Source organism: Helobdella robusta, assembly GCF_000326865.2.
Source record: "Helobdella robusta unplaced genomic scaffold HELROscaffold_21, whole genome shotgun sequence".
NCBI lineage: Eukaryota > Metazoa > Annelida > Clitellata > Rhynchobdellida > Glossiphoniidae > Helobdella > Helobdella robusta.
The window spans coordinates 2,074,974-2,081,083 of record NW_008704124.1 but is presented as its reverse complement, the minus strand read 5'-3'; positions in this window follow the sequence as shown (position 1 = coordinate 2,081,083).

Here is a 6,110-nt window from a genome sequence, read left to right as displayed (position 1 = left end):
TGTGCAGTTGTCAAATTTTATTCTTGGTTGCCATAAGGTTTTCGTAACAGCAAGTTACAACATTTAATAAACTCACAAACGTGCGCTGCCTGCAAACTCAATAAAATTCATCGCAACTAAGTTATCGCCCAAAATTTCATTGGGATGACGTGACAGACATGGAAGAGAGAGAAATTCTCACATCATTCAATTGACCCACCCTTTCTTCGACGTTAATATTTGTCAAAATGGCAAAGCGTCGTAAGACGTGCTTAGTTGCACTCGCCAGTTTTTTGAATTTCTTCAACTTCATTCAGTATTACGCATATATTTTTTTAATACAAATGAAAAATAAGAAAAATTAAATGATAGTTTTATAAATTCTAAATTTTAGTATCAAAGACAAAACAGAACCAAAGGCAAAAAACAGAATTACAGTATCTTTCTCTCTCTTTCTCTCTCTCTCTTTCTCTCTCACAAACAAACACACACACACACACGTGTGTGTTTAATGCTTGCTGGAGGTTTACAGAGTTAATAATGATTGAAAATATTAGAGAGAAAGATAGGGAAGATGACGACAGAGCGCTGACGTCGCAGACAGAAATTAGCATAGTAGGAGTGGCAGCGGTGACATGATCATGTTGTCCTCAAGTGCTGGCCCGAGCGTTCCTTTCTTAATTCTCCACTCATTTCTGTTTGTCTTGTTTGCACAGGCAACACATATGCATGCTGTATTTGCAATTGTACTTGCCTAGTAAGATAATCAGTGCATTTAGAAAATTCAGAGGTTAAACTGTAAAAATATTAACCTAATGTTTTATTTTGTTTCAATATAAATTACTTCTCATTTGGCGAACTTGATTCTATCCATAACAATTCAGATGCATCCATTTTAACATCTAACATCCTCTAGCTCCTAGTGGGGCAATGGCAATCATGATAATGATAATGATAACAATGATAATAACGACGTCCATAACAGATATGATGATGCTGATAATCATGTTAATGAGTAATGCTGATGACGACGACGATGACGATGCTGATGATGATAACAGAACATGAATGAGCGGGGATGAAATGAGCGTGAACGAATTGCATGATGAAACGAGGGATCTGTAATTAGAAGCAGAGCAGCTGATTACCTACCTGAATGTATGTACGCGAGCAGACAGTCACACACCCACACGCCCCCACCAATCCACAATGATGTATAAAAACAAATGCATGTGTTTGACTCTTTGTATGTTGAATGTGCTACAAATTGCTTTTGCATTACAACTCAATATGAATATTTATTTCATCCAATATTTAAATGTATATATTCAAATGAAATATTGAATTTTAATATTCAAAGCGTCAATCATTCGAAATGCTACCACTTTCCATCCGAAGTTTATAGACAATTAATTGTTTCAACTAAGCCAGCTATAAAGATATCAGTTGATTAGTAGGAACAACAAAACGTTTGTTGGTTGAAGCAATTGCGTCGTTCGATCACCTGAACCGATAATTTAGCGTTGCAGAGCATGATGCGTGAGGTTGGCTATCAATCATCAAATGAAGCGCTTAACATGTGAGCTAATTGTACACGTGACTGATTTCTTTGACTTGAATTCAAACGCACGCGCGTGTGGGATGTGCGTCTGCGTGTGGCGTCTGCGTGTGGTGGCTGCGTGTGGTGGCTGCGTTTGTGATTCCTCATATGACTGCGTTTTGAATCACAAGCGTTGACAACACTGACAATAACACAAATCACATACGCAGATTACATTACATGCATGCCTCATCCTTCCATTCTTTTCAATACCTACTCTCGTTTGGTTATTTAGTTATTTGTTTGTTTATAAATATATATATATATATATATATATATATATTATATGTATAAGTATATAATATTTATTTAATTGGCTATATTTATTTCATCTACACGCTTCATTATCGCGTTCTCTATATGAAATTCCACGGCATCTTGCCTGATTATGTTGAGTTGATGATTGGGAAAGCATTTTAATGAGTACATGGAGGAGGAGGAGGAGGAGGAGGAGGAGGAGGAGAAGGACTTTTTTATATAATTGCAGAACTTGTAAGGAGGGATCACTTTGATGGATTACACGCGCCGTTTGCCTCTTATGTCATCGTTCAATCGCTGCCTGCCTGCCATACAGAGTATCACGCACCGTCAAATGCATGCCCACTGAGGCAAGTGGAATGAAATATACGTCGTCTCACTAGTGCGGGGAAGTGATAATTTTTAAGGTAATTATGACAAGTGTGACCGGCGATCACAGCCACAGTGGTGGTGGCGACAGGAGTGCGACAACGAGCGACATCAATTTGTACGTCAACAACTTCATGATAGAAAAATTAAATGATAATAACATATAACAATGAAACAGCTGACTACGCTGTTAACTACTCAGGGATATAAGTTTGTTTCACTAAACACTGCCTAATAAATAAGGATTAAGTTTCTCATTTGATGAGAAACCAATTAGTCAATTAGTTATAAAAATAAAGTTATCATGATACTACTAAACTGATGTTCAAAATGCTCAGTTAATGATAATGCCATTTCAAGATGAACTCTTTATTGCCACGTTGGCCCGCTAAAAGTAGATTGAAATTCTCATGGAAACAAATACACAGAACAAAAACAATAAAGCATTGATTCATTAAACGGCTAGTATCGATCGAAGGAAGATGAGAAGAGAAGAAAAAAGAAAGAAAGAAAGGAAGATAGATAGAGAGAAAGACAGATAGAGAGAGAAAGACAGAGAAAAAGAGGGTAATGATGTGGGGGAAGACATAAAGACACGTTGACGTACGAGAATCAATTGCTCCTTTGAAGAATTAATCACCTGTTGTTGATTGCAAGCAACGAAAGATGCATGCTAGCCTCGCCCAATCAGTTATGCTTCTTTTCATTCTCATGTAAACACCGGCAATTAACGTTCGGTTAACGTCGGTGTGGCTAGCAAACAAGGTTAATCACGTTAGCATAATTAATTTATTATTCATTCGTTAATTCATAATTTATGTTAATCTGTAGTTAATGGTATTAATTATACATTTTTTTTCAGAAAAAAATAATTATTTTGTTTACATTAATGGTCAATAATTGAATATTTTCTCGTGTTGTTTCAAATCAATAATTGAATTTTTCAAATTTGAAATGAAGTATCGAGAATTATTTTGGTAGGCTATGTGATTATTAAAATATAACATTTGACTGTTGTGTGTTGGTTTTACGTAGGTGTGTGTGTGTGCGTGTATGTACGCATATGTACGTCTGTGTATGTACGTACGTATATGTACGTGTGTGTGTCTGTGTACTTTTAAAAATGTTCACAAATGTTACTTACGATTTTCAACATTTGATGAAATGTCATTTATTTTGCCTTCTCTTTTCAACTTATACAATCATTTTAGACAATGTATCATTAGTACATTACTCATTTAAAAAAATATTATTACTATTTTATTTAAATAACAGTTTTAGAACTTTTTAATTTATCTTAGGTTTTTTCATGAATTTTAATCCTGCTTGCCTGTGTTGAGTTTAATAACTTATCAAAACTTTAAAGATGGACAGCCAATAAAGACCGAAATTTCACTCATTAAATAAGTAATGCAAGGTAAAAAAAACGTATCAATGTGGTTTTCTAAAATTCAGCCAGCAAGCCACCAAATTATTTCAAAAAAGTCCAGTGAAACTGAAGAAATTAAACAAAGCCCTTATGGATGTATTGAAAGAAGGGTTAACTTGCTGTTGAGTTCTTCAGTGTAATGCGACTTCATTAATGTATTCAAATATCATTCAATAATATTTTGAATAATATAAAAATACAAGATGTTATATTGAGTTTATTTGCTTAAAATGAAAAATTTTATTTTGAACATAATAGAAGTCTACAAAAATGAATAAAATAATTCGCTGGTAGCGACAATCGAATGTAAACATCTTACCTATCGTAATATAACTGATCTGATCGCGCAACGCATAATGATCGAATGTTCAAATCATGCACGTAAGGAGAACAATGAAGCAGCATAAAACATAATGGAAGTTTGACTAGCGTATGCTATGCGACGCCAGGTGAGAATATTTACAAGTCTAATTCTCAGACGTCCAAAATTTTCGGCGCCAAACTAACGCGCCACTTTTGTTTGACGATGAAATGAAAAGGCTGCATTCCATGCTTTCTCTTCTATTCAACTTTTTATCATTGTATAAATCGTGCTATCATCATCGTCGTCATCATCATTATCACCATTGTCATAATGCATCAGACGGTTTTGTGCGGTTTATTGTATGCTTAATTTTAAGTTATTTTATTTCTAAGTGTCATTCATATTGTCGTTATTATTGTATTGATTTCATTTGCAACGTTACAATTCATATGTTTGAATGCGTGTGTGTGCACTGCTTTAATAATTGAGTCTCCTATTTATTCGCAACGCTGAAAGAACTTAACGTATAGAGATCGATATCATGAAATATTGCCGTGTCGAAGATACATTCACTTCGTGGGTCCTACGTAGATTGATTATTCCTTTGATATGTGACGATCACACGCGTCGGATGTGTACACGTTAATTAATTATTTATTTATTTGTATTTTAATTTAATGTTTTTTATTTAATTATAAGTTACAAACGTGTATAACATTTAGGTTGAAAAAAACTTTCCATTAATTTGAAAGTTCTCTCAAACTAATTACCCGAAATTTTATTTAAAATCATCTCTTAAAGTTTTTTTTAGAGTTAATGCAAAGAATGGCAAATAATTGCGAAATGTCAGATCGTGCGTGTCAAATGAATTTCAACAGGAAGGAAGTTATTTCGCAGACGGAGCAAAAAAATCAAGATAACGTCCACAAAATGCTTTCGCTTGAACTGGAAGAACAAAAATATTTATTCATATTTTATAACCAACTCTCGATCAACATTCCTATTTATTTCTCTCACATTTGCATTTAGTCAAGCTTATTTTATTTTGTCAATTTTGATAATTTTCAATAAATAATTTAATAATAAAATGGTTATACTTGTATCGTGCGTGAAGTTGTCGGTCATAAACTGCAAAAGTCAATTTTGAGGAATTATTTACATTATTCTTTTTGAGAAGTTTGTAGTGCAATTAGCCAAGTGATCGATCTCTAATTCAGACTTCAATGATGATGGAATAATAAATTCTCTTGCAAATTCCTCCGTTTCATGCTTCCATAAAATCCTCCTCCAAAGCATCTTCCAAATAGGAATTTTGTTTAATTTAATCTCAAAATCTGACGCACCCCGAAAAGTGACAGAATGATTTTTAAATTCATTTTTCATCTCAAATGTTATTTATCTTTCTTTTTACTTTTTTTTATATCTCATTCTTTTGCATCAATTTGCAAATTTTTTAAACGTTGAAATATGTATCTTTTTAATTAAAATATTTGCAACGCTTGCTTATTTTCAAAAAATTGTTCACAATTTGTAATTTTTTATGGAGCCTTTTCGCTCCCATTCAGTTTTGGTTTCCCAATCTACTAAATCAAATTTTACGGCAGCCAAGATGGGTTTGAAAATTAATGACTGAATTTTAATGGAAAACATTTTGTGAAAAAATTAACTTCATGCCACAATAGAAAAACGAACGATGGTATGTTTATAATACTTATACGCACATACGTTTAAGGATTCATGAAAATAATTCTTGGTGGAACTTTAATAATAAATTTAACTTCTTCAATTTTTCAACATTCACATGTTGAAATTTTGTGATCATTCCAAGACGACGAAATAGAATTTTTAATTTCTTTCTCTAATCGATATATATATATATACAATATTCTATAAATTCTACCGAATGTTTGGCGTTAATATGTTTGTAGTTTGTTTTTTCAATTTTTCTCACTAAAGTTTTTTAATGCTTTTCACAAAATGTTTTCCATTAAAATTCAAAATAAACTTATTTTCCGAATTCATGCTGCAAATAAGGCCATTTTTCGATTATTTGCAGCATGAATTCGGAAAATAAGTTTATTTTGAATTTTAATAAACTAAACGTTCACCAAAAAACTTTAGTGAGAAATATTGAAAAAACGAACTACAAACATATTAACACCAAACATTCG